A 19,544-nucleotide genomic window follows, 5' to 3' on the forward strand; every position below is an offset into this window, starting at 1 on the left:
TGTTCAATTGGTCTGCCAATTCTTTGTTCCCCATTATAAATTCACCTGAATCCGACTGCAAGGGACCTACGTTTGCTTTCACTAATCTTTTTCTCTTCACATATTTATAGCAGCTTTTGCAGTCAGTTTTTTATGTTCCCTGCTACCTTCGTCTCGTACTCCATTTTTCCCCCTCTTAATTAAACACTTAGTCCTCCTCTGTTGAATTCTAAATTTCTCCCAATCCTCAGGTTTGTTGCTTTTTCTATCCGATTTATATGCCTCTTCCTTGGTTTTAACACTATCCTTAATTTCCCTTGTTAGCCACGGCTGAGCCACCTTCCCAGTTTTATTTTTACTCCAGACAGAGATGTACAATTGCTGAAGTTCATCCATGTGATCTTTAAATGTTTGCCATTGCCTATCCACCATCAACCCTTTAAGTGTCCTTTGCCAGTGTCGAAGTTACCTTTCCTTAAGTTCAGGACCCTAGTTTCCAAATTAACTGCGTCACTCTCCATCTTAATAAAGAATTCTACCATATTATGGTCACTCTTCCCCAAGGGGCCTCGCACAACAAGATTGTTAATTAGTCCCTTCTCATTACACATCACCCAGTCTAGGATGGCCAGCTCTCTAGTTGGTTCCTCGACATATTGGTCTGGAAAACCATCCCTAATACACTCCAGGAAATCCTCCTCCACTGCATTGCTACTAGTTTGGTTAGCCCAATCAATATGTAGATTAAAGTCGCCCATGATAACTGCTGTACCTTTATTGCACACATCCCTTATTTCTTGTTTGATGCTGTCCCCAACCTCACTACTACTGTTTGGTGGTCTGTACACAACTCCCAATAGCATTTTCTGCCCTTTGGTATTCCGTAGCTCCACCCATACCGATTCCACATCATCCAAACTAATGTCCTTCCTTACTATTGCATTAATTTCCTCTTTAACCAGCAATGCCATCCCGCCTCCTTTTCCTCTCTGTCTATCCTTCCTAAATGTTGAATACCCCTGGATGTTGAGTTCCCAGTCTTGGTCACCCTGGAGCTATGTCTCCTTGATGTCAATTACATCATACCCGTTAACTGCTACCTGCGCAGTTAATTCGTCCACCTTATTCCGAATACTCCTCGCATTGAGGCACAGAGCCTTCAGGCTTGTCTTTTTAACATACATTGCCCCTTTAGAATTTTGCTGTAATGTGGCCCTTTTTGTTTTTTGCCTTGGGTTTCTCTGCCCTCCACTTTTACTATTCTCATTTCTATCTTTTGCTTCTGCCTCCATTCTACTTCCCTCTATCTCACTGCATAGGTTCCCATCCCCCTGCCATATTAGTTTAACTCCTCCCCAACAGCACTAGCAAACACTCCCCCTAGGACATTGGTTCCTGTCCTGCCCAGGTGCAGAATGTCCGGTTTGTACTCGTCCCACCTCCCCCAGAACTGGTTCCAATGCCCCAGGAATTTGAATCCCTCCCTTCTGCACCACTCCTCAAGCCACGTATTCATCTGAGCTATCCTGTGATTCCTAGTCTGACTATCATGTGGCACTCCTGAGCAATCCTGAGATTACTACTTTTGAGGTCCTACTTTTTAATTTAGCTCCTAGTTCCCTACATTTGTCTTGTAGGACCTCATCCCATTTTTTACCTATATCATTGGTATCTATGTACACCACGACAACTGCCTGTTCACCCTCCCTTTTCAGAATGTTCTGCACCCGCTCCGAGACATCCTTGACCCTTGCACATACCATCCTGGAGTCTCGGTTGCGACCGCAGATACGCCTATCTATTCCCCTTACAATCGAATTCCCTATCACTATAGCTCTCCCACTCTTTTTCCTGCACCCCTGTGCAGCAGAGCCACCCACGTGCCATGAACTTGGCTGCTGCTGCTCTCCCCTGATGAGTCATCTCCCTCAACAGTACCCAAAGCGATGTATCTGTTTTGAAGGCGGATGACCGCAGGGGACCCCTGCACTACCTTCCTTGCACTGCTCTTCCTGTTGGTCACCCATCCCCTATAACTTTAACCTGCGGTAAGACCAACTCACTAAATGTGCTATTCACGTCATTCTCAGCATTGTGGATGCCTCAGAGTGAATCCACCTGCAGCTCCAGTGCCGCAATGCGGTCCATCAGGAGTTGGAGGCGGATACACTTCCCGCACACGTAGTCGTCAGGGACACTGGAAGCGTCCCTGACTTCCCACATAGTACAGGAGGAGCATAACACGTGTCCGAGCTCTGCTGCCATGTCTTAACCCCTAGATTAACTTAATTTGGCAACAACAATGCTAAAGGTTACTGTTGTAGGCATTAGGCACCTGCTGAATATATCAAAACACTAGGCATTAGGCACCTGCTGAATATATCTAAACTCATATAAGTTTAAAGTGGCCACACATAAAATGGCTGCCCAGGCATGATGGGAACTCAGGTAGTCAAGCTGTGAACTATTGACTGAGGCTGACTGAGCAATAACCCTGTGAGGCCCACTGCCAGGAATGCCTTGGATACAAGATAACAAACCATTATAACTCCACACAGCAGAGCCCCAAGAAATAGAGATAAGGGGGGCCTACAGCACATAACGAGGGCATGAATCAGCCCGAGCTGACAAGAACCAAATATGTAACTCTAATAAGGAGGCTACCCAAAGACAGCACCCAAGATAAAGGGGCCTGGACAATGTTACAAGATATATGAGTAATTCCTAGCAACACACCCCTTAGCAACACATCTCTTGGCAACACATGAGCCACTTTACGTTTAGAGATTAACTCTATCTATTGGTCTAATTGAATCTATAATCAGTATGATTGGATAGTATCCAGCCGAAATGGGCTGATGTAACTGTCGTAAAGAACTATTGTAAAACATATAAATATCGATGAGTTTCTTTGTTCGGCGGAGAGAAGCCTGGATCCAGTCCTGTGACTTCCTCCCTGCTGGCGTTAATAAAGGCCACACTGGCATTGGAACCAACTCTGAGTGTTGAGTGATTCTTCTGATAAACACTAACACTAACAGTTACTTACTGATAAAGAAAAGAAAAAGAAAAGCTACTTACCAATCACCAACCCCCTTGGCTGTGACGTCACCTTTCGATTCCTTTCTACTTTTTTGCCTTCTCTCCCTGCTGCAGCTGCACCGGCTGGCCTTTTATAGGCCGCTGCTGCTCCGACTCCCGCCTCTCGGACTCACCACACTGGTCCCCCGACTGCTGGGCATTTTATAGGCCGCTGCTGCTCCGACTCCTGCCTCTGTGACTCTCTGACAGTGGATAAGCAATGGCAAACATTTAAAGATCACATGGATGAACTTCAACAATTGTATATTCCTGTCTGGAGTAAAAATAAAACGGGGAATGTAGCTCAACCGTGGCTAACAAGAGAAATTAAGGATAGTGTTAAATCCAAGGAAGAGGCATATAAATTGGCCAGAAAAAGCTGCAAACCTGAGGACTGGGAGAATTTTGTCATACAGCAGAGGAGGACAAAGGGTTTAATTTGGAGGGGAAATAAAGTATGAGAGGAAGCTTGCTGGGAACATAAAAACTGACTGAAAAAGCTTCTATAGATATGTGAAGAGAAAAAGATTAGTGAAAGCAAATGTAGGTCCCTTGCAGTCAGATTCAGGTGAATTTATAATGGGGAACAAAGAAATGGCAGACCAGTTAAACAAATACTTTGGTTCTGTCTTCACGAAGGAAGACACAAAAAACCTTCTGGAAATACTAGGGAACCGTGGGTTTAATGAGAAGGAGGAACTGAAAGAAATCCTTATAAGGCGGGAAATTGTGTTCGGGAAATTGATGGGATTGAAGGCCGATAAATCCCCGAGGCCTGATAGTCTGCAGCACAAAGTACTTAAGGAGGTAGCCCTTGAAATAGTGGATGCATTGGTGATCATTTTCCAACAGTCTATCGACTCTGGATCGGTTCCTATGGACTGGAGGGTAGCCCATGTAACACCACTTTTTAAGAAAGGAGGGAGAGAGAAAACGGGTAATTATAGACCGGTGAGCCTGACATCAGTAGTGGGGAAAATGTTGGAATCAATTATTAAAGATGAAATAGCAACACATTTGGAAAGCAGTGACGGGATCAGTCCAAGTCAGCATGGATTTATGAAAGCGAAATCCTGCTTGACAAATCTTCTGGAATTTTTTGAGGATGTAACTGGTAGAGTGCACAAGGGAGAACCAGTAGATGTGGTGTATTTGGACTTTCAAAAGGCTTTTGACAAGGTCCCACACAAGAGATTGGTGTGTAAAATTAAAGCACATGGTATTGGGGATAATGTACTGACATGGTTGGCAGACAGGAAGCAGAGAGTTGGGATAAACGGGTCCTTTTCAGAATGGCAGGCAGTGACTAGTGGGGTACCGCATGGCTCAGTGCTGGGACCCCAGCTATTTACAATATACATTAATGACTTGGATGAGGGAATTGAGTGTAATATCTCCAAGTTTGCAGATGACAATAAGCTTGGTGGCAGTGTGAGCTGTGAGGAGGACGCTAAAAGGCTGCAGGGTGACTTGGACAGGTTAGGTGAGTGGGTAAACGCATGGCAGATGCAGTATAATGTGGATAAATGTGAGGTTATCCACTTTGGTGGCAAAAACACGAAGGCAGAATATTATCTGAAAGGCGGCAGATTAGGAAAAGGGGAGGTGCATCGAGACCTGTGTGTCATGGTACATCAGTCATTTGAAAGTTGGCATGCAGGTTCAGCAGGCGGTGAAGAAGGCAAATGGTATGTTGGCCTTCATAGCTAGTGGATTTGAGTATAGGAATAGGGAGGCCTTACTGCAGTTCTACAGAGCCTTAGTGAGGCAATACCTGGAATATTGTGTTCAGGACTGATATATGAGGAGAGACTGGATCGACTGGGCCTGTAGTCCCTGGAGTTTCGAAGGATGAGAGCGGATCTCATAGAAACACATAAAATTCTGATGGGACTGGACAAGTTAGATGCAGGAAGAATGTTCCCAATGTTGGGGAAGTGCAGAACCAGGGGACATAGTCTAAGCATAAGAGGTAAGCCATTTAGGACTGAGATGAGGAGAAACTTTTTCACCCCGAGAATTGTTAACCTGTGGAATTCCCTGCCGCAGAGAGTTGTTGATGCCAGTTCATTGGATATATTCAAGAGGGAGTTAGATATGGCCCTTACGGCTAAAGGGATCAAGGGGTATGGAGAGAAAGCAGGAAAGGGGTGCTGAGGTGAATGATCAGCCATGATCTTATTAAATGGTGGTGCAGGCTCGAAGGGCCGAATAGCCTACTCCTGCACCTATTTTCTATGTTTCTATGAATCTAATTAAAACGAATCGCCCGGCGAGAAAATGGGCCTTGCACCATTGTTCTCGGCGATTTTCTCGGCGGTTAAGGGGAAACTAAGTAAAACGGCCTTTTTTTAAAAAAATTTCCGAGGCTGCGGTTGGGCCTCGGGAGGGGGGAAAACTTAAAATTAAAATTTTCACTAAAAAAAAGTTAAAAAAACATTCCCAAGACACTTTTACACCAAAAACTGCACCTATTTTCTATGTTTCTATGTTTCTATGTTTCTAATCGGCGTTTAAATTTTTTTTAAAAATAAAGAACCTTTAACTTATCTTTCTTTGCCGAGTACTCACCTACCGCCCTGTTTAAGCAGCTTTCACAGGGTGGTTACCTCGGCGATCTGGACGGGCTTCCGTTGAGACAAAACTTACGCCCTGGCGATTTTCTCGGCGGTGCACGTCGGCGGTTTGGTCCCGGTGGGTGTTTTCAGATTTGGGCGATACCATTGAAAAACAAAAGGAGAAACTTTCACCGGGTGGAAAAATAGCTGTGCCGCTGAGAAAATCGATGAGAAGCCGCCCAAAATTGAAGGGAAGTTTAGCCCATGTCCTGTAATTTGTGAAGTGCAAGTCTATGTACACTGTACCTGACTTGTGGCGGGGGTTAGAGTCACCACCGTGAAACACATACAGCGGAAACATTCATAAGTTACAAACAGGCAGAAGGTCTGAAAAAGACTGCCTCCCTCTGATGGTTTGTCCTGGTAGTGTTACGTCTTTGGAGCAAACTTACGCGATTTGTGATCAACTACTGGCCTCAGCTGGTAAAAGCCACAAACTGCTCAAGAGGCACTCACTCAGCACTGCCTAAAAAAGAAAGTTGTGACTGAACTCCGCACCAGTGGGTGAAATTTCCCCCTTCCTTGTTATTTCATGCCCTTAACATACATGAATTTTAGTTTCTAAATAAGAAGCACTTGCCTTTATACCGCACCTTTCATGACCTCAGGACACCACAAAGCACTTTACTGCCAGTGAAATACTTTTGAAGTGTAGTCACTGTTGTAATGTAGGAAACGCAGCAGCCAATCTACGCACAGCAAGCTCCCACAAACAGCAATGAGATAAGGACCAGATTATCTGCTTTAATGATTGGTGGTTGAGGAATAATTATTGGCCAGGACACTGGGGAAAAACTCACTGCTCTTCTGTGAATAGTGCCATGGGATGATTTACATCCACCTGAGAGAACAGATCAGTTTTACGTCTCATCCGAATGATGGTACCTCCGACAGTGCAGCACTCTCTCATGGCAGGGCAGGCTCGAGGGATCGCATGGCTGACTATTCATTATTATATTTTTGTTTTCTAGATGTTCTTCTATTTTCTCTTTCAGGAGGGATTCCATTATTTTTCCTACCGAGGATGTTAAGCTGACTGGTCTATAATTCCCTGGACACGTTCTATCTCCCTTCTTAAATGTAGGTATTACGTTAGCTATCCTCCAATCCTCCAGCACTAATGAATTATTAAATATGTGCAGTAATGTCTCTGTTATCTCTTCCCTAGATTATTTTAAAATGCATGGATTCAATCCAGCTGGACCATTTTATCCTCATTGAGTTTGATTAGTTTATTTAATATATTGCCTCTATTTATTTTAAATGCACTTATCTCATTACTAATCTTACCATACAATGTCACATCCACATGTTCTATCTCCCTGGTAAATACTGAAGCAAAATATTTATTTTATATTTCTGCCATCTCTCTATCATTACCTGTGGTATTATCCTGTCTGTCCCTCACTGACCATATTCCTATCGCAACCTTCCTTTTTTATTGATGTGCCTGTAAAATATTTTACTATTTTGTTTTATGTTCCTTGATAATTTAATTTCATAGTTCCTCTTTGCCTTCCTAATTGTTTTTTGACTTCTCTCCTAATCTCTTCATATTCTCCCTTATCATGCACTCCTCTGCTGTTTATGTACTTAATGTGTGCCTTTTCCCTTACCCTCAATTGTTCCCTTATGGCTTTATCATCCATGGAGTCTCATTAGTGTTTAGTTTGTTCTTTCCTTTTAGCAGAATATATTTTTCGTGCACTCTGTTGAACACCATTTTAAATGTTTCCCATTGCTGTTCTACATCGTGGTTTGCCAATATTGTTGCCCATTTTATTTTCCCCAGTTCTATTCTCAGCCCCTCAAAATCAACTTTTCTCCAAACTATTACCCTGGTTTTCATCATACTCATGTCCTTCTCAAGCATTATTTTATGGTCACTATTGCCTAGATGTTCCCCTACTATTACTTCTCTTATCTGCTCTGGTTCATTCCCCATTACTAAATCCAATAGTGAATCCTCCCTTGATGGGCTTTATACACGATGGGTTAGAAAGGAGTCCTGTACACGTTGCAGGAACTCCATTCCCCTATCCTTTTACTTACCTCTTCTGTCCAATTAATATCGGGGTAGTTGAAATCCCCCATGATTATTATTCTATATCTTTTACTCATTTCCCTAATGAACCTGCATATTTCTTCCGCCACCTCCCTTGCACGATTAGGTGGCCTATAGACTATGCCCATTAGTGTGATTGATTTATTATTATCTTTTATACTTTTATTCTTACTAATTGTCCAACAAAAGTTCCCACTCCGTGATAGACTCAGCTAACGTTTCACTTGTGCCAGCTCGGCAACACTGGCACCGCATCAGTCAGTGCCACCTGTGATTGGTTACCGCACTCCTGGTTTGTCAGGGAGCTGGCGTATCCCGGGAGCAATGCCAGGACAACCACCCAATACAAATAAAAGCCCAATATTAAATTCAACCCATGGACTCAGATTGTCATTGTGTGATAATAACAGAGACACCGAGTCGGGGGGGGGGGGAGGGGGGAGGGGGAGGGGTGATTTTAACACCCCCCAAAAAAAAAAACAGGTGGGTTGGGGTCAGGTGAGAAGCTAAAGTGTTAAAAATGTGAATCCTGACCCTAACCCTACTCCCACTCGCCCATCTGCGGGACGGGGGGCATGCAGCCAAGCCACTCTCGGGAGGCGGGTTGGCACTTTAAATATTATAACGAGGCTAAAAGGCTTTGCTTTAACCTGCTGCGCAGGTTTAACTGTGGACGGATGGGTTTCCCGGGCCTCGGGATTCCCGGCAGCTGCAGCAAGGCAAGGACAGCCTCTGGGTGCGCTCCTCGTGGGCCAGGAGGAGCAGAAGTGCTTCCCCCCGCCTCCACCCCCGAGCCCCTCAAGCTTCCCCAGAATCAGCCTGGTGCCCCAGATTCGACCTCGGCCACCCCCACCCTGAATCCGAACCTCTGGGGTCGGTGATCGACCCCCCCCCGGGGTCAGGCTCACACCTACCCGTCAATCAGGCTGACTTCTAGGTGCTGAACCTGTCCGCAACATCACATATAGGCTGTGGAGTTACTGGTACCCCCTCCTCCTCTCCCCCCATCCCCTCCCACACCCCCCCTGCTCCCGGCAGGCCAAAAATTTACAGTTCCGGCCACTAAGTCCTCATATTTTTCTGGGGCCCAACATCTAAATATACAATAGTGTAACCCAGGGGTGTAACAACAGGATCCTCAGAGAGCTGTGGAAGCTGGGTCATTGAATAAATTTAAGACAGAGATAGACAGTTTCTTAACCGATAAGAGATTAAGGGTTTATGGGGAACAGGGAGGGAAGCGGACCTGAGTCCATGATCGGATCAGCCAAGATCTTATTGAATGGCGGAGCAGGCTCGAGGGGCAGTATGGCCTACTTCTGCTCCTATTTCTTATGTTCTTGTGTTCTTATCCTCAAGTGACCTGACATCATGCCTTTTGCACCTGCCCCCACCTTGTGCCTCCACAATCTTTTTGAAGGCAGACTGAGGAATCATTTGGTAAGATGAGGCTAGACACAGATCATGAAATTACTTTATTTCACAACCAGCTGATGGACATACAGAGCAACAGTTATTTCAGTCAGTACGACTGCATTCACAAAATAACACAAAAACAATGCTGTCTCAATGCAATCAGTACAACTTGTCTTCATGTAATAATACCAAATTAGAAACAAACTATGTTTCCCCACATCGGTGGACCATCTTACTTTACCTGTCTGACACTATCGCACAAAGTCAAGATCTGTCCAAATGAATGGAGAAGTTCTTCCCTCTCCCTCCCCACTCCCCCCACTGCCTGCGTTGAAATTACTCTGTGCGATAATGGTAATTCATTCATAAGGGGGCAATATTGGCTTTTGGTGGTAGTGTTAAACGGATGATACGATTCAGCCATCCATTATACATCTCTCCTGATTTAAATGTTGATTGAAGTCAGCAACAATTTATATTTATGTAGCGCCTTTATCGTAGTAAAACATCCCAGGGTGCTTTGCAGGAGCGTTATCAAACAAAATCTGACATCGAGCCACATAAAGAGATATTAGGACAGATTGTTCATAGGGGTAGGTTTTAAGGAGCATCTTAAAGGAGGAAAGAGAGGTGGAGAGGCGGAGAGGTTTAGGGAGGGAATTCCAGAGCTTGGGGCCTCGACAGCTGAAGGCAAGGTCGCAATGGTGGAGCGATTATAATCAGGGATGCTCAAGAGGCCAGGATTAGAGGAGAGCAGATAACTCGGAGGGTTGGAGGGTTGGAGGAGATTTCAGAGATAGGGAGGGACAAGGCCATGGAGGGATTTGAAAACAAGGAAGAGAATTTTAAAATTGCTTAACCGGGATTCAATCAGAAAAGATGAAAAATGGGCTGCCAACTCGCGATCGCTCATTTTATGTTATCGCACAAAGTCAAAATTACCTAGAAGTTCTCTTGCTTACTATCTGTTAACATTGTTGTCGCCAAATTAAGTGTATCTAAGGGTTAAGTCATAGCAGGAGAGCTCGGTCACGTGCTATGCTCCTCCTGTACCATGTGGGAACTCAGGGACACTTCCGGTGTCCCTGACGACTACGTGTGCGGGAAGTGTATCCGCCTCCAGCTCCTGATGGTCTGCATTGCGGAATTGGAGCTGAGGGTGGATTTACTCTGGAGCATCCACGATGCTGAGAATGATGTGAGTAGCACGTGTAGCGAGTTGGTCTTACCGCAGGTGAAGGATCCACAGCCAGCTAGGAAATGGAAGACCAGCAGGAAGAGCAGTGCAAGGAAGGTAGTGCAGGGGTCCCCTGTGGTCATGCCCCTGCAAAACAGATACACTGCTTTGAGTACTATTGAGGTGGATGACTCATCAGGGGAGGGCAGCAGCAGCCAAGTTCATGGCACCATGGCTGGCTCTGTTGCACAGGAGGGCAGGAAAAAGAGTGGGAAAAAGATAGTGATAGGGGATTCAATTGTAAGGGGAATAGATAGGCATTTCTGCGGCCGCAACCGAGACTCCAGGATGGTATGTTGCCTCCCTGGTGCAAGGGTCAAGGATGTGTCGGAGCGGGTGCAGGACATTCTGAAAAGGGAGGGCGAACAGCCAGTTGTCGTGGTGCACATTGGTAGCAACGATACAGGTAAAAAAAGGGATGAAGTCCTCCCAGATGAATTTAAGGAGCTAGGAGCTAAATTAAAAAGTAGGACCTCAAAAGTAGTCATCTCGGGATTGCTACCAGTGCTGCGTGCTAGTCAGAGTAGGAATCGCAGGAAAGCGCAGATGAATACGTGGCATGAGGAGTGGTGCAGCAGGGAGGGATTCAAATTCTTGGGCCATTGGAACCGGTTCTGGGGGAGGTGGGACCAGTACAAACCGGACGGTCTGCACCTGGGCAGGACCGGAACCAATGTCCTTGGGGGAGTGTTTGCTAGTGCTGTTGGGGAGGAGTTAAACTAATATGGCAGGGGGATGGGAACCAATGCAGGGAGACAGAGGGAAACAAAAAGGAGACAAAAGCAAAAGATAGAAAGGAGATGAGTAAAAGTGGAGGGCAGAGAAACCCAAGGCAAAAAACAAAAAGGGCCAATGTACAGCAAAATTCTAAAGTGTCAAAGTGCAATAAAAAGGCAAGGCTGAAAGCTCGGTGCCTCAATGCGAGGAGTATTCGGAACCCAGGAGAGGACTCTGAGCTAGTTAGAGTGGGTGAGAGCGCAGATGAACAGGACCCCAAGAAAGAATGCAAAAGGCAGGAGGCAACAGAGCAGAGTAGCACTGGGGTAAGTGTAAACCACAAAGTGATAGGAAGGGACAATATGTATGAATATAAAGAGGCTGCAGGAAGGGTCAAAACTAAAAATCATGGTTTAAAAGTTAGTATTAAAACACATTACCTAAATGCGCGCAGCATTCGAAATAAACTAAATGAGTTGACGACACAAATCATTACAAATGGGTATGATTTGGTGGCCATTACAGAAACGTGGTTGCAAGGTGGCCAAGACTGGGAATTAAACATACAGGGGTATCTGACAATTCGGAAGGATAGACAAGAAGGGAAAGGAGGTGGGGTAGCTCTGTTAATAAAGGATGATATCAGGGCAGTTGTGAGAGATGATATTGGCTCTAATGAACAAAATGTTGAATAATTGTTGGTGGAGATTCGAGATAGTAAGGGGAAAAAGTCACTGGTGGGCGTAGTTTATAGGCCCCCAAATAATAACTTCACGGTGGGGCGGACAATAATCAAGGGAATAATAGATGCATGTGAAAAAGGAATGGCAGTAATCATGAGGGAATTTTAGCCTACATATCGATTGGTCAAATCAAATCGCACGGGGTAGCCTGGAGGAGGAATTCATAGAATGCATACGGGATTTTTTCTTAGAACAGTATGTTACAGAACCAACAAGGGAGCAAGCTATCTTAGATTTAGTCCTGTATAATGAGACAGGAATAATAAACGATCTCCTAGTAAAGGATCCTCTCGGAATGAGTGATCACAGTATGGTTGAATTTGTAATACAGATTGAGGGTGAGGAAGTAGTGTCTCAAACGAGCATACTATGCTTAAACAAAGGGGACCGCAGTGGGATGAGGGCAGAGTTGGCCAAAGTAGACTGGAAACCGACTAAACGTTGGCATAATTGAGGAACAGTGGAGGACTTTTAAGGAGCTCTTTCATAGTGCTCAACAAAAATATATTTCAATGAAAAAGAAGGGCGATAAGAGAAGGGCTAACCAGCCATGGATAACCAAGGAAATAAAGGAGAGTATCAAATTAAAAACCAATGTGTATAAGGTGGCCAAGGTTAGTGGGAAACTAGAAGATTGGGAAAATTTTAAACGACAGCAAAGAATGACTAAGAAAGCAATAAAGAAAGGAAAGATAGATAGATTACGAAAGTAAACTTGCGCAAAACATAAAAACAGATAGTAAAAGCTTTTACCGATATATAAAACGGAAAAGAGTGACTAAAGTAAATGTTGGTCCTTGATAGAGAATTCAAACAGGCTGTATTTAGACAGACTGAAAATTCACAGACCCGCAAGTCAAGGCTACTACGTGCAGTTCAGCATGTTGCATTAAGTCATCAATCAACTTGACATTTTAGGACTTTGGGTAGCGAGCCAATTAAAAGATTAAAAGACTATTAATTGAGCCAATAAGGTCAAAGAAGGCGAGTTCTTTTCTGTAAATTGATCCAGGTATAAGTACAGCCATTTTGACCATGTGGTCTCAGAAGGACAAAGACCTGGCTTAAAGCCAAGAGCTTGTTGCTGTCTGCCAATATAAAGTGACATTAAAACTACAATCGGAGTTCGTATTTCATTGGAAATTAAGATATCTAACAATTTTGGCATCACGAACACGATCGCTGAGGAAAGAAACTGAATTTTGGACATCGGACCTACATATTGAGGTAAGGACTCCTCTTTATAAAAGTCCTCAGTCAAAAGTCTAAATTCACCTTTCCTTCTACGCGATTCCGAAAGCCTCCGGTTTGCGAACCCTCCGGTTGGTAGTCGGCTCGAGGTCCCATGGACGTCTAAACTTCGGCGGTGTGTTAGTTAATTAATCACCGACCTATTGATTGGCTGGAAAGCCTACGACTCGAGACCTCAGTAAAGAAATCAGTATTATGGCAGCAGGAGATAAGAGCAAAGAATTGCCTACAACTGTTAAAGGTGGGCAGGCACCACCTGGGGTTTCGCTAGATTTAATTCTCGAACAGTTGAAAGAATACATCGAGCAACAATTCAATTTATCTAAAACCTGTATTAAGATCGAACAAAAGTACGGAACCTCCAAAGGACAATGGTCCTTGGACGAGATTAAAAGGGTCTGGGGAAAAACGACCTGTATGAAAAATAAAAATCGAACTAGATGGTCCCTAGCTGTTATGGGAAAGATTCAAAAGCGGAATGAAATGATAATGCGTTTCCAACATGATCGAGAACTGACCAGTACAAAGGATCAATTGCAAGCTGTTTGTGCACAGCTGCGACAGAAAAAACTTGAACTTGAAAAGCTGGAAGCGGAAGTTAAAGATCTTAAAGGTGAAATTAAAGAATGGAAAAAATCATTAGGTCAAGAGACAGTAATAGGAAAAGGAAAATGTATCGGTCAATTCCCAGGGTGCCCATGTTTGGATAAATTAAAAGCGCAAACCCGAAAACACGACCGAGGAATAGATACGGATTCTGAATCCTCTGACGATACAGGGTCAGAGGATGAAGAATTAGGGGTGCGCTTTGCCCCGTTTAAAAAAAGACGAGTTGTAGTCAAATCAGAAGAGACTGCGGATGAGGGCGGAACCTAAAAAACAAAGAAAAGGCTGCATAAAAAATACTTAGTTCATGATCCGGCAGACCCAGAGAAAATTGATAAATGGTCCAAGGAATTGCCCAATCCAAAGAAAGGGGGAGTGGACCGCTTAAGAAATATATATCAACTTCATCCCTGGGATGGAGTGCAAATTTTGACCATAATGATGCCAAAAACACAGGGAAGAAAATTGCACGACAAGGTAGAAGAAGCTTTGGGGCAGGATGAGCAAGAATTAGACGCAGGATGGGAGGCGATTAAACACTGGCTGCAAGCCTTCAGTCCAGCTAAGACAGACTGGGGAAAAATTGCAGCCTGCCAACAGAAAGGAACAGAGGAGGTCCTGGAGTATGACGAGCGGTTTAGATGCACGTGGCTCGAACATTCGGGTATGAATAATACAGATGAGGAAATGGATGAACAAGTGTTTGGACCCCTGAAAGCAGCTTTCGTGGCAGGTCTAAAGCCAGAACTGTCCAAAATGCTTAAGGTAGTGTTACCGGACTGGGAAGGTAGAGGGACTACCTTTGCAGCACTGGTGGATCGATGTAACCAATTAGATCGGGATATGGGAGCTAAAGTCCGAGCTGTACAGGCTATGGGATGGAAATCCCAGGATTCCGATAAACAGTTATTAAGAAAATTACCTGGAAAATGTCATTATTGTGGGAAAGAAGGTCTCTGGGCCAAGACGTGCAGGGCAAAACAGAAAGGTCGTGGCTGGGGAAGAGGACGCAGCCAGGGATACAATTCAGCCAACAAGCCAGGCTTGTCACAAGATAACGACCTCATAGAAGCATTTAAGCGACTGACAATACAACAACAGAAGGAGTTACTTGGGATAGCAAAAAATGATTAGAGCCCACCCTGGCCCCCCTCCTCGCACTAATACAACAGAGGGGAGATGGGCTATATATAACTGTGAGGGTGGGCGATAAGGATGTGGACTGTCTTTTAGACACAGGGGCGGAATTAACATGCTTACCCCTACAATATGGAGACTTTTTGCCGTTGGATGGTAGGGCATGTACAGCCTATGGAGTTGGGGGCCATAAAATGGAAATTAAAAGGACAACACCGGTACTTATAGAGCTGGGTCCACATGAACTAACCACGCCGGTCTGGATAAGCCCAGTAGATCAACCCCTTTTGGTAATGGACGTTCTAATCCAAATAGATTCATCGTTGCATTTTGAGGATGGTCGGGTGACATGGTCAATTAGAACTTTGAAAAAAGAAGAATTGAAGGAACACCCGATATGGGCTAAAGATCAGAACGATTGTGGCCTACTCCAGATGGAGCCTGCGTCATTTACCGGGACCAAGCCTCCATGCACTAAACAGTATCCCATCAGTCCAACTGCCATCGCAGGAATCTTACCGGTTATTCAGCAATTGGAGAAACAAGGGGTGCTTATTAAAATGCATAGCTCCTCCAATAGCCCCGTGTGGCCGGTACAGAAATCTAATGAGACTTGGCGTTTGACTGTCGATTATAGGAAAGCTAACCAGTGTATTGATCAAAAAGCTCCTTTGGTCGCAGATCCCTCCACCATTTTTAATGCCCTCAAACCAGAACATAAATATTTCTCGGTTATAGATATGGCCAATGGATTTTGGTCGGTGCCTCTGGCACCGGAGGTTCGACAGTGGTTTGCTTTCACGGTCCAAGGACAACAGTATACTTGGACTCGGTTACCGCAGGGTTGCCACAACAGCCTTACGGTATTCCACATGGCTTTACAAAGCCATTTGCGAGAATTACCTCCCCTGTCATCCACAGTCATCCAACATGTAGACGATAACCCGCTTGCTTCAAACACGGAAGAACAGCATGAACAAGATTTACGAGCTTTGCTGGACCACCTTCGGCTGAAAGGACATAAAGCCAGCATCGACAAAGCACAAATATCCCAAGAAGAGGTTGTATACCTGGGACAAAAGATTTCACAAGGAAAGAGAGAACTTACCCAGGATAGAACTGCAGCCATTCGGGCTGCTAAAAATCCCACCACTATTCAGGACCTAAGTTCTTATTTGGGATTGTGTAACTTTAACAGAAATTGGATTGACTCCTTCACACAGCTTGCTCAGCCATTGAATGATATTTTAAAGGGGAAACGTGCCTCTAAAGAAGCCATCACCCTCACTAAGGAACAGCAAGAGGCCTTCCTGAGTTTGAAAAAGGCTTTGTGTTCGGCACCGGCTCTGGGAATCCCCGACAGTGGTAAGCCATTTACCCTGTTTGTCCATGAGAAAGAAGGATATATGACAGCTATACTGACACAAGAACATGGGGATCGGCAAAGACCTATTGGCTATTATTCGGCAAAACTGGATGCGGTAGCCCTCAGATGGAAGTTGCCTAAGGGCCATGGAAGCTACATGTCGAGCGGTAATGACCACTGCGGGTCTAGTCCTTGACCAAAAGCTGATTGTCAAGTGTCCCCACACCGTATACGCTTTGCTGTCTATGAATAGAATGTCTCAGGTGACGGCAGCAAGATGGACCCGCTGGACAGCAGTTTTCGAAGCTCCTAATCTGCATATCGTCCGGGCCAGCCCGGTTAATCCCGCAACTATGCTCCCGATGTCAGAATCAAGGGAGCAAGAGCGGGTAGAATGTGAAGAGCATGACTGCATGGAGATTTTAAAAGAAACAGAAGAAGCAGCCTTAGCAGCAGAGGAGCCTCTGCACAACCCAGACCTCATCCTGTTTACAGATGGTTCCTCCTTTATTGACAATGGTACAGAAAAGCAGGATGGGCAGTTACAACCTTATATGAGGTAGTGGCAAAAGGATGTTTACCCTCAGGAACATCAGCACAACAGGCCGAGTTACGGGCCCTGTCAGAAGCATGTCGAATAGCAGAAGGAACACCATGGCCCCAGGCACTACCAATAGTGCTATGTAGCATTAGGGCAACCCCGAACAGAACTACAGGTCTAAGCCCATTTGAAATTATAACAGGAAGACCCATGTCGCTGCCAGGAACTATCGATTTACAGAAAGCTGATGTTCACTTAATGAGTGACACTTTGTTATCATACTGTCAGAACTTAACCAATGCTTTTAGTTCTGTTTCCCAACAGGTATCGGCAGCTTGGGGTAATCCACCCGAAGGAGGACACAACATCATCCCGGGAGTCTGGGTGTATGTGAAAAAGTTGCATGAAGAACCTTTGGGTGCCAAGTGGGAGGGACCTTATCAAGTGTTATTGACCACCCAGGCAGCTGTTAAAGTCCAAGGAAAGAAAGCCTGGATCCATGCTTCACACGTTAAACGAGCACCCGTAACTGAAGCTGAAATCTAATAAGGAAAATTACTTTTAGCGAAAATGTATAAATTTACTGTATTATTGATTGTAGGTATTCTAGGCATAGGCCTACTTCTTACTAGCCGACCCTCTGCACCAAAGGGAAATAGTATGGTAGCAAGGGAATTACATGTAAATACCTTTTTATATATGTCATACATTTATGCCAAACAAGGTAACATTTCTAGTTGTTGGATATGTGCCCATATGTCTATTCACTCAAAGGGAGGGATTCCCTTGAGGCCAGTTCCCTTGAATATCTCGGAAATGGCTGAGTGGATAATTAATCAAAACAAAACAGGCAATGCGTTTCAGGATACGGAAAACTGGGCACGTAAATGGAAGTTAGCAGGTTACAATCTGACTACCTTTGAAGGGGGATACCAACCATGCTACAATAATTCCAAACGGCCCCCATTTTTTGTTGTCACTATTACAACGGGAATAGGAAGACCGGGGGAATCGGTCTGTCTGATTAGAAACATCAAAGGAGGCCAAAATATGGGGTATAGTAACTGCTCCCGGAATTATAATATAATCAAGCCACGGAACCGTCCAAAATGGGCCGATGTGGGAATTTTTAACGTAACGGGGATTCTGAATAAAACAGATGGAAAAGCCTGGACAGGCCCCGGAGTGTTGCCGACAAAGAAACAGCTAAACTTCATTGCCTATAATGGCACCTATTAGAACTAAAAGTATTGGGTGTGTGGCCACAAGGCCTACCCATGGTTGCCCCAGAATTGGACGGGATCCTGCTATTTAGCCTACATTGTGCCTTATATGTATCATATAAAGTCACTGTTGGAACATTTACACCGTCCTAAGAGAGCTATCACAGAAACAGAGAGGTTCTTTGCCATTCTGATCCCCAGGTATGGGACCGCCAGACTGGCAAGGGAATCCATTAACATGGCATCCGTTGTGGAACGGGTAGCCAATTATACATCAGAGGCCCTCGTTAAAATCAATGCAGAAATGGTAGCAATCCGCACAGTAGCCCTACAGAATAGACTGGCCCTTGACTACATCCTGTCTGAAAAGGGAGGTACTTGCGCCCTACTCGGAACTGAGTGTTGCACATATATCCCAGATAGCTCTGAAGAAATTACTCACTTAGCGGAGCATATCCAAAAGGAGGTAGTAAAACTTAAGCAACCCCCATCATTCACTTTGTGGAGTGGAGCCACTGAATGGCTAGGTTCAATAGGAATTCATTGGTGGAAGGTTTAATTCTATTTGTTGTAATTATTTTACTTTTATATTGTTTGTTTATGTTGATTAAATGTTGTTGCGACCAGGTGGCTGTAGCTGCTGTCCCGCAGGTGAGACACCTTGCAGGTCCCAGCAGACCGTCTGTACATGGCACAGGGGTATGTTATGCTTAAGCGAAGGTTGTTTGCTGGTTGAATTAAGATATTGATTTGGATTAAATTGGAATAAGGCTAATTAACCTACTAAAACCAGACTTCCATTGTGGCCACGATGGAACTCGGGTTGGTGGAAATTTGTGTGGAAGCTACTAGTCCGGATATGTGGTGAAACACATCAACAAATTTGAGAAGGAAACTCTATTAACATGTATGAAATTATTTTGTAGAATGTTTAACCAGTGATACCTGATGTTTTATGATTCAGTTTGTGAAAGAATCAAAGGGGGGATTGATAGAGAATTCAAACAGGCTGCATTTAGACAGACTGTGAAAATTCACAGACCCCCAGGTCAAGGCTGCTACATGCAGTTCAGCATGTTGCATTAAGTCATCAATCAACTTGACATTTTAGGACTTTGGGTAGCGAGCCAATTAAAAGTTTAAAAGACTATTAATTGAGTCCATAAGGTCAAAGAAGGCGAGTTCTTTTCTGTAAATTGATCCAGGTATAAGTACAGCCATTTTGACCATGTGGTCTCAGAAGGACAAAGACCTGGCTTAAAGCCAAGAGCTTGTTGCTGTCTGCCAATATAAAGTGACATTAAAACTACAACCGGAGTTTGTATTTCATTGGAAATTAAGAGATCTAACAGACCTTCAGAAGATGAGAAAGGGGATTTAGTAATGGGAAATGTGGAAATGGCTGAGACCTTAAACAATTATTTTGCTTCGGTCTTCACATTGGAAGACACAAAAACCATGCCAAAAATTGCTGGTCACAGGAATGTGGGAAGGGACGACCTTGAGACAATCACTATCACTAGGGGGTTAGTGCTGGACAGGCTAATGGGACTCAAGGTAGACA

Source organism: Pristiophorus japonicus, chromosome 2 (genome assembly GCF_044704955.1).
Source record: "Pristiophorus japonicus isolate sPriJap1 chromosome 2, sPriJap1.hap1, whole genome shotgun sequence".
Taxonomy (NCBI): Eukaryota; Metazoa; Chordata; class Chondrichthyes; family Pristiophoridae; genus Pristiophorus; species Pristiophorus japonicus.